Source organism: Hyla sarda, unplaced genomic scaffold, assembly GCF_029499605.1.
Source record: "Hyla sarda isolate aHylSar1 unplaced genomic scaffold, aHylSar1.hap1 scaffold_597, whole genome shotgun sequence".
Classification (NCBI taxonomy): Eukaryota; Metazoa; Chordata; class Amphibia; order Anura; family Hylidae; genus Hyla; species Hyla sarda.
Window position 1 is genome coordinate 129,858 of NW_026610611.1, and position 26,617 is coordinate 156,474.

At 48.4% G+C, this 26,617-nt stretch overlaps 9 non-coding genes across 9 annotated transcripts; all 9 read left to right on the forward strand.

Moving 5' to 3' along the window:
* The first annotated feature begins 1,442 nt into the window (after positions 1-1,442).
* On the forward strand, positions 1,443-1,633 carry LOC130340511 (U2 spliceosomal RNA). The gene has a single exon (XR_008880616.1). It is a non-coding gene; the product is annotated as a U2 spliceosomal RNA (small nuclear RNA).
* Positions 1,634-3,704: 2,071 nt separating this feature from the next.
* LOC130340512 (U2 spliceosomal RNA) lies at positions 3,705-3,895 on the forward strand. The gene has a single exon (XR_008880617.1). It is a non-coding gene; the product is annotated as a U2 spliceosomal RNA (small nuclear RNA).
* Positions 3,896-5,987: 2,092 nt separating this feature from the next.
* Positions 5,988-6,178, forward strand: LOC130340514 (U2 spliceosomal RNA). The gene has a single exon (XR_008880618.1). It is a non-coding gene; the product is annotated as a U2 spliceosomal RNA (small nuclear RNA).
* Positions 6,179-8,268: 2,090 nt separating this feature from the next.
* On the forward strand, positions 8,269-8,459 carry LOC130340515 (U2 spliceosomal RNA). The gene has a single exon (XR_008880619.1). It is a non-coding gene; the product is annotated as a U2 spliceosomal RNA (small nuclear RNA).
* Positions 8,460-10,548: 2,089 nt separating this feature from the next.
* Positions 10,549-10,739, forward strand: LOC130340517 (U2 spliceosomal RNA). Its single transcript, XR_008880621.1, has one exon. It is a non-coding gene; the product is annotated as a U2 spliceosomal RNA (small nuclear RNA).
* A 2,088-nt stretch (positions 10,740-12,827) lies between these two features.
* On the forward strand, positions 12,828-13,018 carry LOC130340518 (U2 spliceosomal RNA). Its single transcript, XR_008880622.1, has one exon. It is a non-coding gene; the product is annotated as a U2 spliceosomal RNA (small nuclear RNA).
* A 7,786-nt stretch (positions 13,019-20,804) lies between these two features.
* Positions 20,805-20,986, forward strand: LOC130340555 (U2 spliceosomal RNA). Its single transcript, XR_008880655.1, has one exon. It is a non-coding gene; the product is annotated as a U2 spliceosomal RNA (small nuclear RNA).
* Positions 20,987-23,090: 2,104 nt separating this feature from the next.
* Positions 23,091-23,281, forward strand: LOC130340543 (U2 spliceosomal RNA). The gene has a single exon (XR_008880645.1). It is a non-coding gene; the product is annotated as a U2 spliceosomal RNA (small nuclear RNA).
* Positions 23,282-25,374: 2,093 nt separating this feature from the next.
* LOC130340519 (U2 spliceosomal RNA) lies at positions 25,375-25,565 on the forward strand. The gene has a single exon (XR_008880623.1). It is a non-coding gene; the product is annotated as a U2 spliceosomal RNA (small nuclear RNA).
* The last annotated feature ends 1,052 nt before the right edge of the window (positions 25,566-26,617 follow it).

Sequence of the window (26,617 nt, forward strand, 5' to 3'; positions counted from 1 at the left end):
CAGAGGGTTAGGCTATGCTATTGTGCACCTACCTGATGCATCAGAAGGTGCGAGGCCCTTGCTAAATTCTGTGCACAGACTTTGAGATCTATACTTTAGACTGTATCTAAACCTGCTCCAACATGGACTGACATTCTGGCCTACTTTCAGCCGATGCGACTTGTCTGTCGCTGAACAGTCGCTTTTTATGTATTCAGCACCTATGTATAATGTTGTAAAAATGCTCTAGAAGCTAAAGTCGCAGAAATGTCACACATATTTGGCCTGCAACTTTCTGTGCGACAAATTCAGACAGGAAAAATCAGTATAAATCCTTAGAAAATTATCCCCCAGTGTCTCCATCTGCTGGCGGTATTGAATAAGCATTGCTGCACTGATGGGGTATGCATTAGACGAAAAAAAAGAAGAAAAAGAAGAATAATACGCCCAGAAAAGAGGCGAAAAGGAGAAAAACGTAAAAAAACGTGAAAAAAAAGTAAGAGGAAGAGAAGGGAAAAAAAGGTGGAAATGGGTTTAAAAGTGATTTCGGCGGAGAAATATATATATATATATATATATATATATATATACGCGCACACACACACATATATATAAACGTATTCTCCGTTGAGATATTGCAGCCGCTGCTGTGTCCAGGCCCAGGAGCCTTAGCACTGTGCTGTGATGTCACTCAATACCACTGACATCACTAGGTGTAAACAACATCTCTCCTTTGCTGTGTATGTGACTATGGAGCTGTTTGGTGATGTCGTCTATTATGGCCTTCATAGAAGCAACAGGAGATTGTTGCATCCATCTAGAACCCTCAGAACTACAGTGCTATGATGTCACTCACTTCCACAGGCCTTGCAGAGTGTAAACAACAACAACCCAGCTTTGTTGTGTATGTAACCATAGGGATTTGTGATGTCACCTAGAACCTTCACAGCAGCGACAGCTTTATGAGGAGCATCAGCACTGCTCTGCCTGAGCAGAACCATCACCGCCATAGGTTGTCAAATAACCCGGATTTAACCCACACAGGTAAGTCCAATGGGGTGCAGGCATGTCCTCTATGCTTACAGCTTCCCGTGGGTGTTGGTTTGATACCGTTTGGGGACAGCCAAGGAGGCAACTGCAGGCAACAAAGGTAGGTGTGTGCTTGTGTGTGTGTTTCCTATGCAGATCCTAAGCCCAGTGTCACATGCAAGTAGGAGGAGTAAGAAGGGTTCCTGGCAAATCCGGGTTATGGATTGCATTTAAAAAGGCCCCGTGGGAGTGCAATGGGCCCCTGTCTTGCTGCTTAGCAATAATGGTATGGGTTTAGGTTCTGCTGTGTGTACTGGTGGTTGACTGCCCCCCAGCCCAGAGTGTGCATGGAAAATTGTCTGGCAGCCTCCCTGACAGCAAGCAGTGATAGTGCCCATGAAGGGCACCTTGTTGGGCCCGCCCCTTTCACGGTTATCGCTTCTCGGCCTTTTGGCTAAGATCAAGTGTAGTATCTGTTCTTATCAGTTTAATATCTGATACGTCCCCTATCTGGGGACCATATATTAAATGGATTTTTGAGAACGGGGGCCGATTTCGAAGCTTGCTTCCGTCGCCCTATGCATTGACCCGATATGGCAGTATCTTCGGGTACAGTGCACCACCCCCTTACAGGGTTAAAAAGAAAGATTCCTACTTTCATTGCTACCTGCTTGCTGGCTAGCCAGCTAGCCAGCCCTGTGGGCCTTGCTGCTGCTGCAGCCAAAAAACAAAAGGTGGTGCTGCTGCTGCTTCTGCTTCTGCTTGTGTCTGGCCGCTGTTGGAGCGTCCAGGCACAGGACTTCTGCTGCTGCTGACTAAATGGCCTCCTTAATTGGATCATTTGAGTAGCCAGCACACCTGTGCAGGTAGGGCATGACATGATAGGCAGCTGCCTTGATAGCGGGTGGGTGCTGAATGTTCCTAATTGACAAAATAAGATTAATGCTTATGAAGAAATATAAAATCTCATCCCTTCCCCAATATCGCGCCACACCCCTACCCCTTAATTCCCTGGTTGAACTTGATGGACATATGTCTTTTTTCGACCGTACTAACTATGTAACTATGTAACATAACATGGGGGGGGGGGGTCTCCTGGCTGTTCACACAGGTGTGTCATTGCTGTACATTGACCATGCATTGCTTCTGTGGTATTGCAAAGGCAAAGACAAATGCTTCCAGCCATCCATTGCACTAATGGATTGGTCATCAGCTGGCTGTCTATGTCCCGCATCAATATAGACCAAAGTACAGAGGGTTAGGCTATGCTATTGTGCACCTACCTGATGCATCAGAAGGTGCGAGGCCCTTGCTAAATTCTGTGCACAGACTTTGAGATCTATACTTTAGACTGTATCTAAACCTGCTCCAACATGGACTGACATTCTGGCCTACTTTCAGCCGATGCGACTTGTCTGTCGCTGAACAGTCGCTTTTTATGTATTCAGCACCTATGTATAATGTTGTAAAAATGCTCTAGAAGCTAAAGTCGCAGAAATGTCACACATATTTGGCCTGCAACTTTCTGTGCGACAAATTCAGACAGGAAAAATCAGTATAAATCCTTAGAAAATTATCCCCCAGTGTCTCCATCTGCTGGCGGTATTGAATAAGCATTGCTGCACTGATGGGGTATGCATTAGACGAAAAAAAAGAAGAAAAAGAAGAATAATACGCCCAGAAAAGAGGCGAAAAGGAGAAAAACGTAAAAAAACGTGAAAAAAAAGTAAGAGGAAGAGAAGGGAAAAAAAGGTGGAAATGGGTTTAAAAGTGATTTCGGCGGAGAAATATATATATATATATATATATATATATATATATATACGCGCACACACACACATATATATAAACGTATTCTCCGTTGAGATATTGCAGCCGCTGCTGTGTCCAGGCCCAGGAGCCTTAGCACTGTGCTGTGATGTCACTCAATACCACTGACATCACTAGGTGTAAACAACATCTCTCCTTTGCTGTGTATGTGACTATGGAGCTGTTTGGTGATGTCGTCTATTATGGCCTTCATAGAAGCAACAGGAGATTGTTGCATCCATCTAGAACCCTCAGAACTACAGTGCTATGATGTCACTCACTTCCACAGGCCTTGCAGAGTGTAAACAACAACAACCCAGCTTTGTTGTGTATGTAACCATAGGGATTTGTGATGTCACCTAGAACCTTCACAGCAGCGACAGCTTTATGAGGAGCATCAGCACTGCTCTGCCTGAGCAGAACCATCACCGCCATAGGTTGTCAAATAACCCGGATTTAACCCACACAGGTAAGTCCAATGGGGTGCAGGCATGTCCTCTATGCTTACAGCTTCCCGTGGGTGTTGGTTTGATACCGTTTGGGGACAGCCAAGGAGGCATCTGCAGGCAACAAAGGTAGGTGTGTGCTTGTGTGTGTGTTTCCTATGCAGATCCTAAGCCCAGTGTCACATGCAAGTAGGAGGAGTAAGAAGGGTTCCTGGCAAATCCGGGTTATGGATTGCATTTAAAAAGCCCCGTGGGAGTGCAATGGGCCCCTGTCTTGCTGCTTAGCAATAATGGTATGGGTTTAGGTTCTGCTGTGTGTACTGGTGGTTGACTGCCCCCCAGCCCAGAGTGTGCATGGAAAATTGTCTGGCAGCCTCCCTGACAGCAAGCAGTGATAGTGCCCATGAAGGGCACCTTGTTGGGCCCGCCCCTTTCACGGTTATCGCTTCTCGGCCTTTTGGCTAAGATCAAGTGTAGTATCTGTTCTTATCAGTTTAATATCTGATACGTCCCCTATCTGGGGACCATATATTAAATGGATTTTTGAGAACGGGGGCCGATTTCGAAGCTTGCTTCCGTCGCCCTATGCATTGACCCGATATGGCAGTATCTTCGGGTACAGTGCACCACCCCCTTACAGGGTTAAAAAGAAAGATTCCTACTTTCATTGCTACCTGCTTGCTGGCTAGCCAGCTAGCCAGCCCTGTGGGCCTTGCTGCTGCTGCAGCCAAAAAACAAAAGGTGGTGCTGCTGCTGCTTCTGCTGCTTCTGCTTCTGCTTGTGTCTGGCCGCTGTTGGAGCGTCCAGGCACAGGACTTCTGCTGCTGCTGACTAAATGGCCTCCTTAATTGGATCATTTGAGTAGCCAGCACACCTGTGCAGGTAGGGCATGACATGATAGGCAGCTGCCTTGATAGCGGGTGGGTGCTGAATGTTCCTAATTGACAAAATAAGATTAATGCTTATGAAGAAATATAAAATCTCATCCCTTCCCCAATATCGCGCCACACCCCTACCCCTTAATTCCCTGGTTGAACTTGATGGACATATGTCTTTTTTCGACCGTACTAACTATGTAACTATGTAACATAACATGGGGGGGGGGGGGGTCTCCTGGCTGTTCACACAGGTGTGTCATTGCTGTACATTGACCATGCATTGCTTCTGTGGTATTGCAAAGGCAAAGACAAATGCTTCCAGCCATCCATTGCACTAATGGATTGGTCATCAGCTGGCTGTCTATGTCCCGCATCAATATAGACCAAAGTACAGAGGGTTAGGCTATGCTATTGTGCACCTACCTGATGCATCAGAAGGTGCGAGGCCCTTGCTAAATTCTGTGCACAGACTTTGAGATCTATACTTTAGACTGTATCTAAACCTGCTCCAACATGGACTGACATTCTGGCCTACTTTCAGCCGATGCGACTTGTCTGTCGCTGAACAGTCGCTTTTTATGTATTCAGCACCTATGTATAATGTTGTAAAAATGCTCTAGAAGCTAAAGTCGCAGAAATGTCACACATATTTGGCCTGCAACTTTCTGTGCGACAAATTCAGACAGGAAAAATCAGTATAAATCCTTAGAAAATTATCCCCCAGTGTCTCCATCTGCTGGCGGTATTGAATAAGCATTGCTGCACTGATGGGGTATGCATTAGACGAAAAAAAAGAAGAAAAAGAAGAATAATACGCCCAGAAAAGAGGCGAAAAGGAGAAAAACGTAAAAAAACGTGAAAAAAAAGTAAGAGGAAGAGAAGGGAAAAAAAGGTGGAAATGGGTTTAAAAGTGATTTCGGCGGAGAAATATATATATATATATATATATATATATATATATATATATATATATACGCGCACACACACACATATATATAAACGTATTCTCCGTTGAGATATTGCAGCCGCTGCTGTGTCCAGGCCCAGGAGCCTTAGCACTGTGCTGTGATGTCACTCAATACCACTGACATCACTAGGTGTAAACAACATCTCTCCTTTGCTGTGTATGTGACTATGGAGCTGTTTGGTGATGTCGTCTATTATGGCCTTCATAGAAGCAACAGGAGATTGTTGCATCCATCTAGAACCCTCAGAACTACAGTGCTATGATGTCACTCACTTCCACAGGCCTTGCAGAGTGTAAACAACAACAACCCAGCTTTGTTGTGTATGTAACCATAGGGATTTGTGATGTCACCTAGAACCTTCACAGCAGCGACAGCTTTATGAGGAGCATCAGCACTGCTCTGCCTGAGCAGAACCATCACCGCCATAGGTTGTCAAATAACCCGGATTTAACCCACACAGGTAAGTCCAATGGGGTGCAGGCATGTCCTCTATGCTTACAGCTTCCCGTGGGTGTTGGTTTGATACCGTTTGGGGACAGCCAAGGAGGCATCTGCAGGCAACAAAGGTAGGTGTGTGCTTGTGTGTGTGTTTCCTATGCAGATCCTAAGCCCAGTGTCACATGCAAGTAGGAGGAGTAAGAAGGGTTCCTGGCAAATCCGGGTTATGGATTGCATTTAAAAAGCCCCGTGGGAGTGCAATGGGCCCCTGTCTTGCTGCTTAGCAATAATGGTATGGGTTTAGGTTCTGCTGTGTGTACTGGTGGTTGACTGCCCCCCAGCCCAGAGTGTGCATGGAAAATTGTCTGGCAGCCTCCCTGACAGCAAGCAGTGATAGTGCCCATGAAGGGCACCTTGTTGGGCCCGCCCCTTTCACGGTTATCGCTTCTCGGCCTTTTGGCTAAGATCAAGTGTAGTATCTGTTCTTATCAGTTTAATATCTGATACGTCCCCTATCTGGGGACCATATATTAAATGGATTTTTGAGAACGGGGGCCGATTTCGAAGCTTGCTTCCGTCGCCCTATGCATTGACCCGATATGGCAGTATCTTCGGGTACAGTGCACCACCCCCTTACAGGGTTAAAAAGAAAGATTCCTACTTTCATTGCTACCTGCTTGCTGGCTAGCCAGCTAGCCAGCCCTGTGGGCCTTGCTGCTGCTGCAGCCAAAAAACAAAAGGTGGTGCTGCTGCTGCTTCTGCTGCTTCTGCTTCTGCTTGTGTCTGGCCGCTGTTGGAGCGTCCAGGCACAGGACTTCTGCTGCTGCTGACTAAATGGCCTCCTTAATTGGATCATTTGAGTAGCCAGCACACCTGTGCAGGTAGGGCATGACATGATAGGCAGCTGCCTTGATAGCGGGTGGGTGCTGAATGTTCCTAATTGACAAAATAAGATTAATGCTTATGAAGAAATATAAAATCTCATCCCTTCCCCAATATCGCGCCACACCCCTACCCCTTAATTCCCTGGTTGAACTTGATGGACATATGTCTTTTTTCGACCGTACTAACTATGTAACTATGTAACATAACATGGGGGGGGGGGGGGTCTCCTGGCTGTTCACACAGGTGTGTCATTGCTGTACATTGACCATGCATTGCTTCTGTGGTATTGCAAAGGCAAAGACAAATGCTTCCAGCCATCCATTGCACTAATGGATTGGTCATCAGCTGGCTGTCTATGTCCCGCATCAATATAGACCAAAGTACAGAGGGTTAGGCTATGCTATTGTGCACCTACCTGATGCATCAGAAGGTGCGAGGCCCTTGCTAAATTCTGTGCACAGACTTTGAGATCTATACTTTAGACTGTATCTAAACCTGCTCCAACATGGACTGACATTCTGGCCTACTTTCAGCCGATGCGACTTGTCTGTCGCTGAACAGTCGCTTTTTATGTATTCAGCACCTATGTATAATGTTGTAAAAATGCTCTAGAAGCTAAAGTCGCAGAAATGTCACACATATTTGGCCTGCAACTTTCTGTGCGACAAATTCAGACAGGAAAAATCAGTATAAATCCTTAGAAAATTATCCCCCAGTGTCTCCATCTGCTGGCGGTATTGAATAAGCATTGCTGCACTGATGGGGTATGCATTAGACGAAAAAAAAGAAGAAAAAGAAGAATAATACGCCCAGAAAAGAGGCGAAAAGGAGAAAAACGTAAAAAAACGTGAAAAAAAAGTAAGAGGAAGAGAAGGGAAAAAAAGGTGGAAATGGGTTTAAAAGTGATTTCGGCGGAGAACTATATATATATATATATATATATATATATATATATATATATATACGCGCACACACACACATATATATAAACGTATTCTCCGTTGAGATATTGCAGCCGCTGCTGTGTCCAGGCCCAGGAGCCTTAGCACTGTGCTGTGATGTCACTCAATACCACTGACATCACTAGGTGTAAACAACATCTCTCCTTTGCTGTGTATGTGACTATGGAGCTGTTTGGTGATGTCGTCTATTATGGCCTTCATAGAAGCAACAGGAGATTGTTGCATCCATCTAGAACCCTCAGAACTACAGTGCTATGATGTCACTCACTTCCACAGGCCTTGCAGAGTGTAAACAACAACAACCCAGCTTTGTTGTGTATGTAACCATAGGGATTTGTGATGTCACCTAGAACCTTCACAGCAGCGACAGCTTTATGAGGAGCATCAGCACTGCTCTGCCTGAGCAGAACCATCACCGCCATAGGTTGTCAAATAACCCGGATTTAACCCACACAGGTAAGTCCAATGGGGTGCAGGCATGTCCTCTATGCTTACAGCTTCCCGTGGGTGTTGGTTTGATACCGTTTGGGGACAGCCAAGGAGGCATCTGCAGGCAACAAAGGTAGGTGTGTGCTTGTGTGTGTGTTTCCTATGCAGATCCTAAGCCCAGTGTCACATGCAAGTAGGAGGAGTAAGAAGGGTTCCTGGCAAATCCGGGTTATGGATTGCATTTAAAAAGCCCCGTGGGAGTGCAATGGGCCCCTGTCTTGCTGCTTAGCAATAATGGTATGGGTTTAGGTTCTGCTGTGTGTACTGGTGGTTGACTGCCCCCCAGCCCAGAGTGTGCATGGAAAATTGTCTGGCAGCCTCCCTGACAGCAAGCAGTGATAGTGCCCATGAAGGGCACCTTGTTGGGCCCGCCCCTTTCACGGTTATCGCTTCTCGGCCTTTTGGCTAAGATCAAGTGTAGTATCTGTTCTTATCAGTTTAATATCTGATACGTCCCCTATCTGGGGACCATATATTAAATGGATTTTTGAGAACGGGGGCCGATTTCGAAGCTTGCTTCCGTCGCCCTATGCATTGACCCGATATGGCAGTATCTTCGGGTACAGTGCACCACCCCCTTACAGGGTTAAAAAGAAAGATTCCTACTTTCATTGCTACCTGCTTGCTGGCTAGCCAGCTAGCCAGCCCTGTGGGCCTTGCTGCTGCTGCAGCCAAAAAACAAAAGGTGGTGCTGCTGCTGCTTCTGCTGCTTCTGCTTCTGCTTGTGTCTGGCCGCTGTTGGAGCGTCCAGGCACAGGACTTCTGCTGCTGCTGACTAAATGGCCTCCTTAATTGGATCATTTGAGTAGCCAGCACACCTGTGCAGGTAGGGCATGACATGATAGGCAGCTGCCTTGATAGCGGGTGGGTGCTGAATGTTCCTAATTGACAAAATAAGATTAATGCTTATGAAGAAATATAAAATCTCATCCCTTCCCCAATATCGCGCCACACCCCTACCCCTTAATTCCCTGGTTGAACTTGATGGACATATGTCTTTTTTCGACCGTACTAACTATGTAACTATGTAACATAACAGGGGGGGGGGGGGGGTCTCCTGGCTGTTCACACAGGTGTGTCATTGCTGTACATTGACCATGCATTGCTTCTGTGGTATTGCAAAGGCAAAGACAAATGCTTCCAGCCATCCATTGCACTAATGGATTGGTCATCAGCTGGCTGTCTATGTCCCGCATCAATATAGACCAAAGTACAGAGGGTTAGGCTATGCTATTGTGCACCTACCTGATGCATCAGAAGGTGCGAGGCCCTTGCTAAATTCTGTGCACAGACTTTGAGATCTATACTTTAGACTGTATCTAAACCTGCTCCAACATGGACTGACATTCTGGCCTACTTTCAGCCGATGCGACTTGTCTGTCGCTGAACAGTCGCTTTTTATGTATTCAGCACCTATGTATAATGTTGTAAAAATGCTCTAGAAGCTAAAGTCGCAGAAATGTCACACATATTTGGCCTGCAACTTTCTGTGCGACAAATTCAGACAGGAAAAATCAGTATAAATCCTTAGAAAATTATCCCCCAGTGTCTCCATCTGCTGGCGGTATTGAATAAGCATTGCTGCACTGATGGGGTATGCATTAGACGAAAAAAAAGAAGAAAAAGAAGAATAATACGCCCAGAAAAGAGGCGAAAAGGAGAAAAACGTAAAAAAACGTGAAAAAAAAGTAAGAGGAAGAGAAGGGAAAAAAAGGTGGAAATGGGTTTAAAAGTGATTTCGGCGGAGAAATATATATATATATATATATATATATATATATATATATATATACGCGCACACACACACATATATATAAACGTATTCTCCGTTGAGATATTGCAGCCGCTGCTGTGTCCAGGCCCAGGAGCCTTAGCACTGTGCTGTGATGTCACTCAATACCACTGACATCACTAGGTGTAAACAACATCTCTCCTTTGCTGTGTATGTGACTATGGAGCTGTTTGGTGATGTCGTCTATTATGGCCTTCATAGAAGCAACAGGAGATTGTTGCATCCATCTAGAACCCTCAGAACTACAGTGCTATGATGTCACTCACTTCCACAGGCCTTGCAGAGTGTAAACAACAACAACCCAGCTTTGTTGTGTATGTAACCATAGGGATTTGTGATGTCACCTAGAACCTTCACAGCAGCGACAGCTTTATGAGGAGCATCAGCACTGCTCTGCCTGAGCAGAACCATCACCGCCATAGGTTGTCAAATAACCCGGATTTAACCCACACAGGTAAGTCCAATGGGGTGCAGGCATGTCCTCTATGCTTACAGCTTCCCGTGGGTGTTGGTTTGATACCGTTTGGGGACAGCCAAGGAGGCATCTGCAGGCAACAAAGGTAGGTGTGTGCTTGTGTGTGTGTTTCCTATGCAGATCCTAAGCCCAGTGTCACATGCAAGTAGGAGGAGTAAGAAGGGTTCCTGGCAAATCCGGGTTATGGATTGCATTTAAAAAGGCCCCGTGGGAGTGCAATGGGCCCCTGTCTTGCTGCTTAGCAATAATGGTATGGGTTTAGGTTCTGCTGTGTGTACTGGTGGTTGACTGCCCCCCAGCCCAGAGTGTGCATGGAAAATTGTCTGGCAGCCTCCCTGACAGCAAGCAGTGATAGTGCCCATGAAGGGCACCTTGTTGGGCCCGCCCCTTTCACGGTTATCGCTTCTCGGCCTTTTGGCTAAGATCAAGTGTAGTATCTGTTCTTATCAGTTTAATATCTGATACGTCCCCTATCTGGGGACCATATATTAAATGGATTTTTGAGAACGGGGGCCGATTTCGAAGCTTGCTTCCGTCGCCCTATGCATTGACCCGATATGGCAGTATCTTCGGGTACAGTGCACCACCCCCTTACAGGGTTAAAAAGAAAGATTCCTACTTTCATTGCTACCTGCTTGCTGGCTAGCCAGCTAGCCAGCCCTGTGGGCCTTGCTGCTGCTGCAGCCAAAAAACAAAAGGTGGTGCTGCTGCTGCTTCTGCTTCTGCTTGTGTCTGGCCGCTGTTGGAGCGTCCAGGCACAGGACTTCTGCTGCTGCTGACTAAATGGCCTCCCTCCTTAATTGGATCATTTGAGTAGCCAGCACACCTGTGCAGGTAGGGCATGACATGATAGGCAGCTGCCTTGATAGCGGGTGGGTGCTGAATGTTCCTAATTGACAAAATAAGATTAATGCTTATGAAGAAATATAAAATCTCATCCCTTCCCCAATATCGCGCCACACCCCTACCCCTTAATTCCCTGGTTGAACTTGATGGACATATGTCTTTTTTCGACCGTACTAACTATGTAACTATGTAACATAACATGGGGGGGGGGGGGGGGGTCTCCTGGCTGTTCACACAGGTGTGTCATTGCTGTACATTGACCATGCATTGCTTCTGTGGTATTGCAAAGGCAAAGACAAATGCTTCCAGCCATCCATTGCACTAATGGATTGGTCATCAGCTGGCTGTCTATGTCCCGCATCAATATAGACCAAAGTACAGAGGGTTAGGCTATGCTATTGTGCACCTACCTGATGCATCAGAAGGTGCGAGGCCCTTGCTAAATTCTGTGCACAGACTTTGAGATCTATACTTTAGACTGTATCTAAACCTGCTCCAACATGGACTGACATTCTGGCCTACTTTCAGCCGATGCGACTTGTCTGTCGCTGAACAGTCGCTTTTTATGTATTCAGCACCTATGTATAATGTTGTAAAAATGCTCTAGAAGCTAAAGTCGCAGAAATGTCACACATATTTGGCCTGCAACTTTCTGTGCGACAAATTCAGACAGGAAAAATCAGTATAAATCCTTAGAAAATTATCCCCCAGTGTCTCCATCTGCTGGCGGTATTGAATAAGCATTGCTGCACTGATGGGGTATGCATTAGACGAAAAAAAAGAAGAAAAAGAAGAATAATACGCCCAGAAAAGAGGCGAAAAGGAGAAAAACGTAAAAAAACGTGAAAAAAAAGTAAGAGGAAGAGAAGGGAAAAAAAGGTGGAAATGGGTTTAAAAGTGATTTCGGCGGAGAAATATATATATATATATATATATATATATATATATATATATATATACGCGCACACACACACATATATATAAACGTATTCTCCGTTGAGATATTGCAGCCGCTGCTGTGTCCAGGCCCAGGAGCCTTAGCACTGTGCTGTGATGTCACTCAATACCACTGACATCACTAGGTGTAAACAACATCTCTCCTTTGCTGTGTATGTGACTATGGAGCTGTTTGGTGATGTCGTCTATTATGGCCTTCATAGAAGCAACAGGAGATTGTTGCATCCATCTAGAACCCTCAGAACTACAGTGCTATGATGTCACTCACTTCCACAGGCCTTGCAGAGTGTAAACAACAACAACCCAGCTTTGTTGTGTATGTAACCATAGGGATTTGTGATGTCACCTAGAACCTTCACAGCAGCGACAGCTTTATGAGGAGCATCAGCACTGCTCTGCCTGAGCAGAACCATCACCGCCATAGGTTGTCAAATAACCCGGATTTAACCCACACAGGTAAGTCCAATGGGGTGCAGGCATGTCCTCTATGCTTACAGCTTCCCGTGGGTGTTGGTTTGATACCGTTTGGGGACAGCCAAGGAGGCATCTGCAGGCAACAAAGGTAGGTGTGTGCTTGTGTGTGTGTTTCCTATGCAGATCCTAAGCCCAGTGTCACATGCAAGTAGGAGGAGTAAGAAGGGTTCCTGGCAAATCCGGGTTATGGATTGCATTTAAAAAGCCCCGTGGGAGTGCAATGGGCCCCTGTCTTGCTGCTTAGCAATAATGGTATGGGTTTAGGTTCTGCTGTGTGTACTGGTGGTTGACTGCCCCCCAGCCCAGAGTGTGCATGGAAAATTGTCTGGCAGCCTCCCTGACAGCAAGCAGTGATAGTGCCCATGAAGGGCACCTTGTTGGGCCCGCCCCTTTCACGGTTATCGCTTCTCGGCCTTTTGGCTAAGATCAAGTGTAGTATCTGTTCTTATCAGTTTAATATCTGATACGTCCCCTATCTGGGGACCATATATTAAATGGATTTTTGAGAACGGGGGCCGATTTCGAAGCTTGCTTCCGTCGCCCTATGCATTGACCCGATATGGCAGTATCTTCGGGTACAGTGCACCACCCCCTTACAGGGTTAAAAAGAAAGATTCCTACTTTCATTGCTACCTGCTTGCTGGCTAGCCAGCTAGCCAGCCCTGTGGGCCTTGCTGCTGCTGCAGCCAAAAAACAAAAGGTGGTGGTGCTTCTGCTGCTTCTGCTTCTGCTTGTGTCTGGCCGCTGTTGGAGCGTCCAGGCACAGGACTTCTGCTGCTGCTGACTAAATGGCCTCCTTAATTGGATCATTTGAGTAGCCAGCACACCTGTGCAGGTAGGGCATGACATGATAGGCAGCTGCCTTGATAGCGGGTGGGTGCTGAATGTTCCTAATTGACAAAATAAGATTAATGCTTATGAAGAAATATAAAATCTCATCCCTTCCCCAATATCGCGCCACACCCCTACCCCTTAATTCCCTGGTTGAACTTGATGGACATATGTCTTTTTTCGACCGTACTAACTATGTAACTATGTAACATAACATGGGGGGGGGGGGGGGTCTCCTGGCTGTTCACACAGGTGTGTCATTGCTGTACATTGACCATGCATTGCTTCTGTGGTATTGCAAAGGCAAAGACAAATGCTTCCAGCCATCCATTGCACTAATGGATTGGTCATCAGCTGGCTGTCTATGTCCCGCATCAATATAGACCAAAGTACAGAGGGTTAGGCTATGCTATTGTGCACCTACCTGATGCATCAGAAGGTGCGAGGCCCTTGCTAAATTCTGTGCACAGACTTTGAGATCTATACTTTAGACTGTATCTAAACCTGCTCCAACATGGACTGACATTCTGGCCTACTTTCAGCCGATGCGACTTGTCTGTCGCTGAACAGTCGCTTTTTATGTATTCAGCACCTATGTATAATGTTGTAAAAATGCTCTAGAAGCTAAAGTCGCAGAAATGTCACACATATTTGGCCTGCAACTTTCTGTGCGACAAATTCAGACAGGAAAAATCAGTATAAATCCTTAGAAAATTATCCCCCAGTGTCTCCATCTGCTGGCGGTATTGAATAAGCATTGCTGCACTGATGGGGTATGCATTAGACGAAAAAAAAGAAGAAAAAGAAGAATAATACGCCCAGAAAAGAGGCGAAAAGGAGAAAAACGTAAAAAAACGTGAAAAAAAAGTAAGAGGAAGAGAAGGGAAAAAAAGGTGGAAATGGGTTTAAAAGTGATTTCGGCGGAGAAATATATATATATATATATATATATATATATATATATATATACGCGCACACACACACATATATATAAACGTATTCTCCGTTGAGATATTGCAGCCGCTGCTGTGTCCAGGCCCAGGAGCCTTAGCACTGTGCTGTGATGTCACTCAATACCACTGACATCACTAGGTGTAAACAACATCTCTCCTTTGCTGTGTATGTGACTATGGAGCTGTTTGGTGATGTCGTCTATTATGGCCTTCATAGAAGCAACAGGAGATTGTTGCATCCATCTAGAACCCTCAGAACTACAGTGCTATGATGTCACTCACTTCCACAGGCCTTGCAGAGTGTAAACAACAACAACCCAGCTTTGTTGTGTATGTAACCATAGGGATTTGTGATGTCACCTAGAACCTTCACAGCAGCGACAGCTTTATGAGGAGCATCAGCACTGCTCTGCCTGAGCAGAACCATCACCGCCATAGGTTGTCAAATAACCCGGATTTAACCCACACAGGTAAGTCCAATGGGGTGCAGGCATGTCCTCTATGCTTACAGTTTCCCGTGGGTGTTGGTTTGATACCGTTTGGGGACAGCCAAGGAGGCATCTGCAGGCAACAAAGGTAGGTGTGTGCTTGTGTGTGTGTTTCCTATGCAGATCCTAAGCCCAGTGTCACATGCAAGTAGGAGGAGTAAGAAGGGTTCCTGGCAAATCCGGGTTATGGATTGCATTTAAAAAGGCCCCGTGGGAGTGGCAGGGGAGATACTTACTTACCTGGCAGGGGAGATACCATGATCGCTACGGTCTGAAGAACTCCAAGCATTGTGGTAGAGATTTTGCGTAGTACGATTGCAGTACTTTTCGTTCTTATTAGAACCGCATTTCTCTAGAGCATACCACCTGAAGATCGTCTCCTGCCTGCCTCGGAACATCTGAAGAAGGAGAAGATCTTGAAGACTGCAGCTCCGGAAGAAGCCTACGAAGAACCTGGAAGAAGGGAATCGGCGGTGAATTTCGGAACAGCGGCGAAGAGGAAGGCGGCGCAGAATCTTTTCGAAGAAACTCGCTGCCTCTGGAGAAGGATTTGCATAGCTCCTCCCACCGGGACCGGATCTGCATAGCTCCTCCCACCCGGGAAAGAAGACTTTGCGAAGCCTCTCTCCACAAGCAAGCAAGGAAGCGGAAAAGAGCCTGCTGGAAGAAGCCATGGCCTCAACCAGCAAGTCCACCCAGGAGGCTGCAGGGCAAGGCCTGGAGGTCCAGCCCCAACCACAGCAAGCTTCAACCTCCACCACGGCAAGGCAGAAGGGCGGCAGAATTCCTAACCTGGAAGCTCCAACCCTGGAGCCCTGGATGAGGCAGACTGTTGCCTTGAAGCTCAAGCCTGTGGACGGAAGGGTGCCGGACATGTCCCACGACGTGTTCTGCAAGAAGATGCTGGCGGATCAAGGCTTCCCCACGGCTGACACCCTGGGAATAGCAACCTTCTTTTCGGGAATCTTCTACATCACCTTTGCCACCATTGGGACCTGTAGAAGATACTGGGAGGTGGTGAAAGCGGCGAGTCCCGAATCCCCTTTCTCTCGCTTTGTGGGCAACTGCCTTATTCAAAGAGAGGAGAGGCGGGTGACGGTCTCAATGCGGAACCCACACACCCCAGGCACGGACATCTCGACTTTCCTGAAGCGCTTCTGCACCGTGGTGAGGGAGCCCACCCGCATCCTGAACTCACTCGGATACTGGACCTGCAAGTGGTCTGTGGTCGTCAGACTCAACAAGAACCCTGCTTCTCCAGACGGACTACAGCACCTGCCAACGACATTTTCCTTGGGCAACTCCACAGGACTTATCTTCTACCCGGACATGCCGCAGACCTGCAGGAGATGTGGCAAGATGGGCCACGAGGGCAAGGACTGTACGGAGGATGCCTGCAGGTATTGCCGTGTGACAGGTCACACGACCAAGGACTGCCCCAAGAGCAAGACCTGCAACCTCTGCGGACTGGCAGCCCACAGCTACAAGGACTGCCCCCAGAGGGAGAGAACATGGGCATCTGTGGCAGCGAGAGCACCGAAGCCAGCCCCAGCTCCGGAGCCAACACCACGGATGGCCAAGCCGACCAAGGAGGGTAAGAAGGCGAAAGCCACCACCCCTGCCCCGTCCCGCCCCTCCCCTGCCCCTCCCGCCCCATCCCCTGCCCCTCCCGCCCCATCTCCTGCCCCATCCCGCCCCACCCCTGCCCCATCCCGTCCCACCCCTGCCCCATCCCGTCCCACCCCTGCCCCTCCTGCCCCATCCCGTCCCACCCCTGCCCCTCCTGCCCCATCCCGCCCCACCCCTGCCCCCCGCACCCCACCCCGGCCCACCCCTGCCCCGTCCTCCCCTGCCCGGCCCACCCCTGCCCCGTCCTCCCCTGCCCGGCCCACCCCTGCCCCGTCCTCCCCTGCCCGGGCACTCTCTCCTGCCCCCCGCCCCACCCAGCCTCCTTTCTCTCCTGGCCCAGCAGCACCTAACCCCCCTCCAGCTGCTGGTGCCCGCCCTTCGGAGGACTTTCCTGTGCTTCCTCCCCCAGGTACCATACAGAGGAAGAGGAAAGGAAGGGACAACGTATCAGAAGAGTCCCACAAAAGAAAGATAATCGAGACCTGCGAGACCCCTCAAGCTTCAGATGAGGAGGAGGAGATGGAGCAGGTCTGCGAGAGCCTTGAGGCTTCAGAAGGAGAGGAGGTGATGGAGCAGGCCCAAGTGGAGCAGGTCCAAGCAGAGCCAGTCCAAGCTCAATCTATGGAGGAGCTGCTGCAGGACCCAGAGGTTAAGAAAATCCTGGACACTCCGTCCAACACGGTCTACGACGAGTTCTTGGAAGGGCGCTACGAGAAGCCACAGGAGCCGACAGGCGCGAGAGAAGAGGACCCGTCCGACCAGACTGGTAACTAGTATCAGAACTAACCTCTCTTTTTATTCCCATGGCTGATCTCAACATCTTCTGCATTAATGTGAGGAGTATTAGAGCTTGGTTTAGATTTCAGACTGTTCTTACGTTCTTAGATTCCCAGAGGTGTGATGTTTACATGTTGCAGGAATGTGCTTTGTCTGCTTCTAGGTCTTACAACCATCTGGCCAGGCAGTGGCCTCACGGCCCTTCCTACTGGTCTGGTGGGGGCGACAATAGGTCTGCGGGGGTGGCCATCCTGATCAGGGGAGGTAACTTTGCACTTGATTCCGTCCGGGAGCTCGTCTGTGGCAGACTTCTTGTCGCAGACGGTTCCTGGGCGGGTGAGCCCGTGCGGCTCATCAACGTGTATGCCTCCCCTGAGAGGGATGTCCGACTGGAGGTTCTCCAGGCCCTGCGGGCTGAACTCGCCACCACTAGGGCAGTAGTGTTGGGTGGTGACTTCAACTGCCCCATTGAGGTGGACGGGCGCAGTTCTGGCACATCCGCCAACCTGGACGTGACGTCTAAACTGCTGATTGAGATGGTGACGGAGGCATCCTTGCAGGACGTTGTCGGGTCCATCGGGAACGGCTCCGTAAACTATACGTGGAGCCGCCCCGATGGCTCGCTCCGTTCTCGGATAGACTTCATCTTCACCTCGAGAGCAGTCAGAAAGGTGTCGTACTCTATGGTCCCCTGCTTCTTCTCTGACCACAGGGCCATTCGATTCCGGGGGACTCTGGGCCATGGATTCCCACCTGGCCCGGGCTCCTGGAAGTTGAATTGTGCCCTGTTGGAGCAGAGGGAGGTCATGGAGGAACTTAGGGATGCTTACCTTGTATGGCGAAATGACAAATGTCTGTTCAAGTGCATCAGCGATTGGTGGGAATATGTTAAAGTCGAATTCCGTTGTTTCTTTCAGGCAAAAGGCAGACAACAGGCGTGTGCGAAGAAGTGGGACTTGAGGAAACTGCAGCGCGAGCTGCGGTCCCTGCAGGACCTGCTCCAGTGTGGCTGGGACGTCAGGGAGGAGCTGGAGGAGACCAAAAAGAGCTTGAAAAGGCACTTTGAGGAGGAATCCAAGCGAATCGTCTTTCGTTCCAAGGTGGAGAACCTGGAGAAGGGTGAGAAATGTAACTCTTTCTTTTTCAGGAAGCTCCATGCCGGCCACACGCCCCTGACTGAGCTACGAGATGAGACCGGACACATGAGGAGCGGCAAGGAGGAAGTGATGGGGGTCGTCCACGACTTCTACAGCAACCTCTACGCCCCCAAGTCATCCGACCCCGAAGCCGCCGAGAGGTTCCTGTCAGGTGTCACTAACGTTGTTGATCCCGCAGGTGCGGCGGCTATGGACGATCCCTTGACGGTGGGGGAGCTGCTCTCTGCCGCTAAATCCTTTAAGCCCGGCAGGACCCCGGGCAGTGACGGTCTCCCGGCCGAGCTCTACGTAGCGCTGGGTGACCTGATCTGTCCGGACCTGTTGGAGGTGTACGAGGAGATGGTGGTGGGGGGCAGAATGCCTCCGTCGTTGAGGGAAGGGATGATCACGATCTTGTATAAGCGGAAGGGGGAGAGATGTGACCTGAAAAACTGGCGTCCCATCTCTCTCCTGAACGTGGACTACAAGATCCTCGCCAAGGTGCTGGCCAACAGGCTGAAACCTGTCATGGGGCAGATCGTCCATCCGGACCAGACCTGCAGCATTCCTGGCCGCAGGATTGCCGACAGCCTTGCCCTTGTGAGAGACACGGTCCATTACATCCAGGACCGCGGGGGCCGCGCCGCCCTGGTCAGCTTAGATCAGGAGAAGGCGTTCGACCGTGTCTCCCACGCATTCATGGACAGGGTTTTGCGCAGGCTGGGTCTGGGGAAGATGTTTTGCTCTTTTGTTAACGTTATGTATTTTGACATTTACAGCACGGTGTTGGTGAACGGCTGGAAGACTGACCCCTTTTCTATTCTTTCAGGGGTTAGACAAGGCTGCCCTCTTTCACCTCTCCTTTTTGTTTGTGTTATAGAGCTCTTCGCTGAGACTATCCGGCAGAATGGAGAGATCAGAGGGATCACCGCACCAGGACCAGATCGCCACGAGGTCAAGTGCTCGCTCTACATGGACGACGTGACCGTCTTCTGCGCTGACCAGCGTTCGGTGACTGCACTCGTCCAGACCTGCGAGGACTTCGGCAGAGCTTCGGGGGCAAAAGTCAACTGCGGGAAGTCGGAGGCCATGCTCTTCGGGGAATGGCACCTGGCTTCTTCCGCCCCCTTCCCCTTTGCCGTTAAGCCGGACTTCATTCAAATTCTTGGAGTCTGGTTCGGGAAGGAAGGAGCGGCCCTTAAGTCTTGGCAAGACCGACTAGGAAGGATAAACTCAAAGATCGGACTGTGGAGCTCCAGAAAGCTCACGATGGAAGGCAAGGCACTTGTCCTGCGGAGTGAAGTTTTGCCTGTGCTCCAATATACCGCACAGGCCTGGCCTCCCCATACCACCGTTTGCAAGGCCATCACCCGGACAGTGTTTGGCTTCGTCTGGGGCAAAATGGACAGAGTCAAGAGGACCGTGATGTACAAGGAACCCCGCAAGGGTGGGAAGGGAATACCCGACATCCCCGCTCTGCTGAGGGCCTCCTTTGCATGTGTCACGGTGCAGCGGACTCTTGTAGAAAAGACTGGCTCAGCGGGCAGGTCCATGTCTCGCTTGCTTCTCATGCCCCTCTGGAGACAGCTGGGCTGGGACAAGTGGGACAGCTCCATCCCTTACAACTGGAACACTCCCTGGTTCTATGGGGATGTTGTCCGGTTTGTGAGGGAGCACCAGCTGGAAGGACTGAAACCAGACCTATGGAAGCCAAAGACAATCCACAAGCTCATCCGAGCTAAGGACTCGACCGAACTGGTTCCGGGACTCCCCGCAGCCACTGCAGAGACAGTTTGGAACAATGTGGCCTCAAAGCGGCTTACCAATGGACACAAGGACTTGTCGTGGATGGCCGTCATGGGAGGTCTCTCTCTCAGGTCATTCATGCATGCCCGCAACCTGTGCAAGACCCGGTACTGCCCCCGTTGCCCCTACGTGGAGGAAACATCTTTCCACGTGTTTTGGCAGTGCCCCTTTGCACAGGGTCTGTTGGACGCCCTAGAACAGGAACTCAGAGACTCAGTGCCCAGGAGCTGCCTATCGTACCATTCGGTGCTTTACGGCCTGTTCCCTGGGACCCACGACGTGGAGGCCATCCAGGAGGCCTGGCGCCTTATGAACTGTTTTAAGGACGCAGTGTGGCTTGCCAGGAACCGCCTCGTGATCAACAGGGAAAACATGTCCGTCCGGGACTGCCGCAGGTTCATCAAGAACCTGCTTAGAGACTATTCCATCTTGGACAGCTCGGCCGTTGATGAGGAAGAAGAGGAGTGAAGACCCCTCTCCTTCTCCCATGTCTCCCTGAAGATACAGCCCAACAGTTTGGCCCTGTGATCCGCCCCCTCCCTACCCCCACATAGTCGCCCACACCCCTACCCCGATCACAGATTGTATTATTTGGTTTTTGTTTGATCTCTTGTGCCTTTCTATTGCAGGATTGAGCTGAATGTTAGAGTAGCATGGTGTGCGATGTATAGCTTAGGGAACCTTTGCTGTGTATTGTACTATCATGCTTTGTGTGACTGTAATTTATTGTACGACTTGTAATGACTGAACGGAAAATAAAGCTCTTTCAATCAAAAAAAAAAAAAATCTGTTCTTATCAGTTTAATATCTGATACGTCCCCTATCTGGGGACCATATATTAAATGGATTTTTGAGAACGGGGGCCGATTTCGAAGCTTGCTTCCGTCGCCCTATGCATTGACCCGATATGGCAGTATCTTCGGGTACAGTGCACCACCCCCTTACAGGGTTAAAAAGAAAGATTCCTACTTTCATTGCTACCTGCTTGCTGGCTAGCCAGCTAGCCAGCCCTGTGGGCCTTGCTGCTGCTGCAGCCAAAAAACAAAAGGTGGTGCTGCTGCTGCTTCTGCTGCTTCTGCTTCTGCTTGTGTCTGGCCGCTGTTGGAGCGTCCAGGCACAGGACTTCTGCTGCTGCTGACTAAATGGCCTCCTTAATTGGATCATTTGAGTAGCCAGCACACCTGTGCAGGTAGGGCATGACATGATAGGCAGCTGCCTTGATAGCGGGTGGGTGCTGAATGTTCCTAATTGACAAAATAAGATTAATGCTTATGAAGAAATATAAAATCTCATCCCTTCCCCAATATCGCGCCACACCCCTACCCCTTAATTCCCTGGTTGAACTTGATGGACATATGTCTTTTTTCGACCGTACTAACTATGTAACTATGTAACATAACATGGGGGGGGGGGGGGGGGGGGTCTCCTGGCTGTTCACACAGGTGTGTCATTGCTGTACATTGACCATGCATTGCTTCTGTGGTATTGCAAAGGCAAAGACAAATGCTTCCAGCCATCCATTGCACTAATGGATTGGTCATCAGCTGGCTGTCTATGTCCCGCATCAATATAGACCAAAGTACAGAGGGTTAGGCTATGCTATTGTGCACCTACCTGATGCATCAGAAGGTGCGAGGCCCTTGCTAAATTCTGTGCACAGACTTTGAGATCTATACTTTAGACTGTATCTAAACCTGCTCCAACATGGACTGACATTCTGGCCTACTTTCAGCCGATGCGACTTGTCTGTCGCTGAACAGTCGCTTTTTATGTATTCAGCACCTATGTATAATGTTGTAAAAATGCTCTAGAATAGAAGCTAAAGTCGCAGAAATGTCACACATATTTGGCCTGCAACTTTCTGTGCGACAAATTCAGACAGGAAAAATCAGTATAAATCCTTAGAAAATTATCCCCCAGTGTCTCCATCTGCTGGCGGTATTGAATAAGCATTGCTGCACTGATGGGGTATGCATTAGACGAAAAAAAAGAAGAAAAAGAAGAATAATACGCCCAGAAAAGAGGCGAAAAGGAGAAAAACGTAAAAAAACGTGAAAAAAAAGTAAGAGGAAGAGAAGGGAAAAAAAGGTGGAAATGGGTTTAAAAGTGATTTCGGCGGAGAAATATATATATATATATATATATATATATATATATATATATATATATACGCGCACACACACACATATATATAAACGTATTCTCCGTTGAGATATTGCAGCCGCTGCTGTGTCCAGGCCCAGGAGCCTTAGCACTGTGCTGTGATGTCACTCAATACCACTGACATCACTAGGTGTAAACAACATCTCTCCTTTGCTGTGTATGTGACTATGGAGCTGTTTGGTGATGTCGTCTATTATGGCCTTCATAGAAGCAACAGGAGATTGTTGCATCCATCTAGAACCCTCAGAACTACAGTGCTATGATGTCACTCACTTCCACAGGCCTTGCAGAGTGTAAACAACAACAACCCAGCTTTGTTGTGTATGTAACCATAGGGATTTGTGATGTCACCTAGAACCTTCACAGCAGCGACAGCTTTATGAGGAGCATCAGCACTGCTCTGCCTGAGCAGAACCATCACCGCCATAGGTTGTCAAATAACCCGGATTTAACCCACACAGGTAAGTCCAATGGGGTGCAGGCATGTCCTCTATGCTTACAGCTTCCCGTGGGTGTTGGTTTGATACCGTTTGGGGACAGCCAAGGAGGCATCTGCAGGCAACAAAGGTAGGTGTGTGCTTGTGTGTGTGTTTCCTATGCAGATCCTAAGCCCAGTGTCACATGCAAGTAGGAGGAGTAAGAAGGGTTCCTGGCAAATCCGGGTTATGGATTGCATTTAAAAAGGCCCCGTGGGAGTGCAATGGGCCCCTGTCTTGCTGCTTAGCAATAATGGTATGGGTTTAGGTTCTGCTGTGTGTACTGGTGGTTGACTGCCCCCCAGCCCAGAGTGTGCATGGAAAATTGTCTGGCAGCCTCCCTGACAGCAAGCAGTGATAGTGCCCATGAAGGGCACCTTGTTGGGCCCGCCCCTTTCACGGTTATCGCTTCTCAGCCTTTTGGCTAAGATCAAGTGTAGTATCTGTTCTTATCAGTTTAATATCTGATACGTCCCCTATCTGGGGACCATATATTAAATGGATTTTTGAGAACGGGGGCCGATTTCGAAGCTTGCTTCCGTCGCCCTATGCATTGACCCGATATGGCAGTATCTTCGGGTACAGTGCACCACCCCCTTACAGGGTTAAAAAGAAAGATTCCTACTTTCATTGCTACCTGCTTGCTGGCTAGCCAGCTAGCCAGCCCTGTGGGCCTTGCTGCTGCTGCAGCCAAAAAACAAAAGGTGGTGCTGCTGCTGCTTCTGCTGCTTCTGCTTCTGCTTGTGTCTGGCCGCTGTTGGAGCGTCCAGGCACAGGACTTCTGCTGCTGCTGACTAAATGGCCTCCTTAATTGGATCATTTGAGTAGCCAGCACACCTGTGCAGGTAGGGCATGACATGATAGGCAGCTGCCTTGATAGCGGGTGGGTGCTGAATGTTCCTAATTGACAAAATAAGATTAATGCTTATGAAGAAATATAAAATCTCATCCCTTCCCCAATATCGCGCCACACCCCTACCCCTTAATTCCCTGGTTGAACTTGATGGACATATGTCTTTTTTCGACCGTACTAACTATGTAACTATGTAACATAACATGGGGGGGGGGGGGGGGGGGTCTCCTGGCTGTTCACACAGGTGTGTCATTGCTGTACATTGACCATGCATTGCTTCTGTGGTATTGCAAAGGCAAAGACAAATGCTTCCAGCCATCCATTGCACTAATGGATTGGTCATCAGCTGGCTGTCTATGTCCCGCATCAATATAGACCAAAGTACAGAGGGTTAGGCTATGCTATTGTGCACCTACCTGATGCATCAGAAGGTGCGAGGCCCTTGCTAAATTCTGTGCACAGACTTTGAGATCTATACTTTAGACTGTATCTAAACCTGCTCCAACATGGACTGACATTCTGGCCTACTTTCAGCCGATGCGACTTGTCTGTCGCTGAACAGTCGCTTTTTATGTATTCAGCACCTATGTATAATGTTGTAAAAATGCTCTAGAAGCTAAAGTCGCAGAAATGTCACACATATTTGGCCTGCAACTTTCTGTGCGACAAATTCAGACAGGAAAAATCAGTATAAATCCTTAGAAAATTATCCCCCAGTGTCTCCATCTGCTGGCGGTATTGAATAAGCATTGCTGCACTGATGGGGTATGCATTAGACGAAAAAAAAGAAGAAAAAGAAGAATAATACGCCCAGAAAAGAGGCGAAAAGGAGAAAAACGTAAAAAAACGTGAAAAAAAAGTAAGAGGAAGAGAAGGGAAAAAAAGGTGGAAATGGGTTTAAAAGTGATTTCGGCGGAGAATATATATATATATATATATATATATATATATATATATATATACGCGCACACACACACATATATATAAACGTATTCTCCGTTGAGATATTGCAGCCGCTGCTGTGTCCAGGCCCAGGAGCCTTAGCACTGTGCTGTGATGTCACTCAATACCACTGACATCACTAGGTGTAAACAACATCTCTCCTTTGCTGTGTATGTGACTATGGAGCTGTTTGGTGATGTCGTCTATTATGGCCCTCATAGAAGCAACAGGAGATTGTTGCATCCATCTAGAACCCTCAGAACTACAGTGCTATGATGTCACTCACTTCCACAGGCCTTGCAGAGTGTAAACAACAACAACCCAGCTTTGTTGTGTATGTAACCATAGGGATTTGTGATGTCACCTAGAACCTTCACAGCAGCGACAGCTTTATGAGGAGCATCAGCACTGCTCTGCCTGAGCAGAACCATCACCGCCATAGGTTGTCAAATAACCCGGATTTAACCCACACAGGTAAGTCCAATGGGGTGCAGGCATGTCCTCTATGCTTACAGCTTCCCGTGGGTGTTGGTTTGATACCGTTTGGGGACAGCCAAGGAGGCATCTGCAGGCAACAAAGGTAGGTGTGTGCTTGTGTGTGTGTTTCCTATGCAGATCCTAAGCCCAGTGTCACATGCAAGTAGGAGGAGTAAGAAGGGTTCCTGGCAAATCCGGGTTATGGATTGCATTTAAAAAGGCCCCGTGGGAGTGCAATGGGCCCCTGTCTTGCTGCTTAGCAATAATGGTATGGGTTTAGGTTCTGCTGTGTGTACTGGTGGTTGACTGCCCCCCAGCCCAGAGTGTGCATGGAAAATTGTCTGGCAGCCTCCCTGACAGCAAGCAGTGATAGTGCCCATGAAGGGCACCTTGTTGGGCCCGCCCCTTTCACGGTTATCGCTTCTCGGCCTTTTGGCTAAGATCAAGTGTAGTATCTGTTCTTATCAGTTTAATATCTGATACGTCCCCTATCTGGGGACCATATATTAAATGGATTTTTGAGAACGGGGGCCGATTTCGAAGCTTGCTTCCGTCGCCCTATGCATTGACCCGATATGGCAGTATCTTCGGGTACAGTGCACCACCCCCTTACAGGGTTAAAAAGAAAGATTCCTACTTTCATTGCTACCTGCTTGCTGGCTAGCCAGCTAGCCAGCCCTGTGGGCCTTGCTGCTGCTGCAGCCAAAAAACAAAAGGTGGTGCTGCTGCTGCTTCTGCTGCTTCTGCTTGTGTCTGGCCGCTGTTGGAGCGTCCAGGCACAGGACTTCTGCTGCTGCTGACTAAATGGCCTCCTTAATTGGATCATTTGAGTAGCCAGCACACCTGTGCAGGTAGGGCATGACATGATAGGCAGCTGCCTTGATAGCGGGTGGGTGCTGAATGTTCCTAATTGACAAAATAAGATTAATGCTTATGAAGAAATATAAAATCTCATCCCTTCCCCAATATCGCGCCACACCCCTACCCCTTAATTCCCTGGTTGAACTTGATGGACATATGTCTTTTTTCGACCGTACTAACTATGTAACTATGTAACATAACATGGGGGGGGGGGGTCTCCTGGCTGTTCACACAGGTGTGTCATTGCTGTACATTGACCATGCATTGCTTCTGTGGTATTGCAAAGGCAAAGACAAATGCTTCCAGCCATCCATTGCACTAATGGATTGGTCATCAGCTGGCTGTCTATGTCCCGCATCAATATAGACCAAAGTACAGAGGGTTAGGCTATGCTATTGTGCACCTACCTGATGCATCAGAAGGTGCGAGGCCCTTGCTAAATTCTGTGCACAGACTTTGAGATCTATACTTTAGACTGTATCTAAACCTGCTCCAACATGGACTGACATTCTGGCCTACTTTCAGCCGATGCGACTTGTCTGTCGCTGAACAGTCGCTTTTTATGTATTCAGCACCTATGTATAATGTTGTAAAAATGCTCTAGAAGCTAAAGTCGCAGAAATGTCACACATATTTGGCCTGCAACTTTCTGTGCGACAAATTCAGACAGGAAAAATCAGTATAAATCCTTAGAAAATTATCCCCCAGTGTCTCCATCTGCTGGCGGTATTGAATAAGCATTGCTGCACTGATGGGGTATGCATTAGACGAAAAAAAAGAAGAAAAAGAAGAATAATA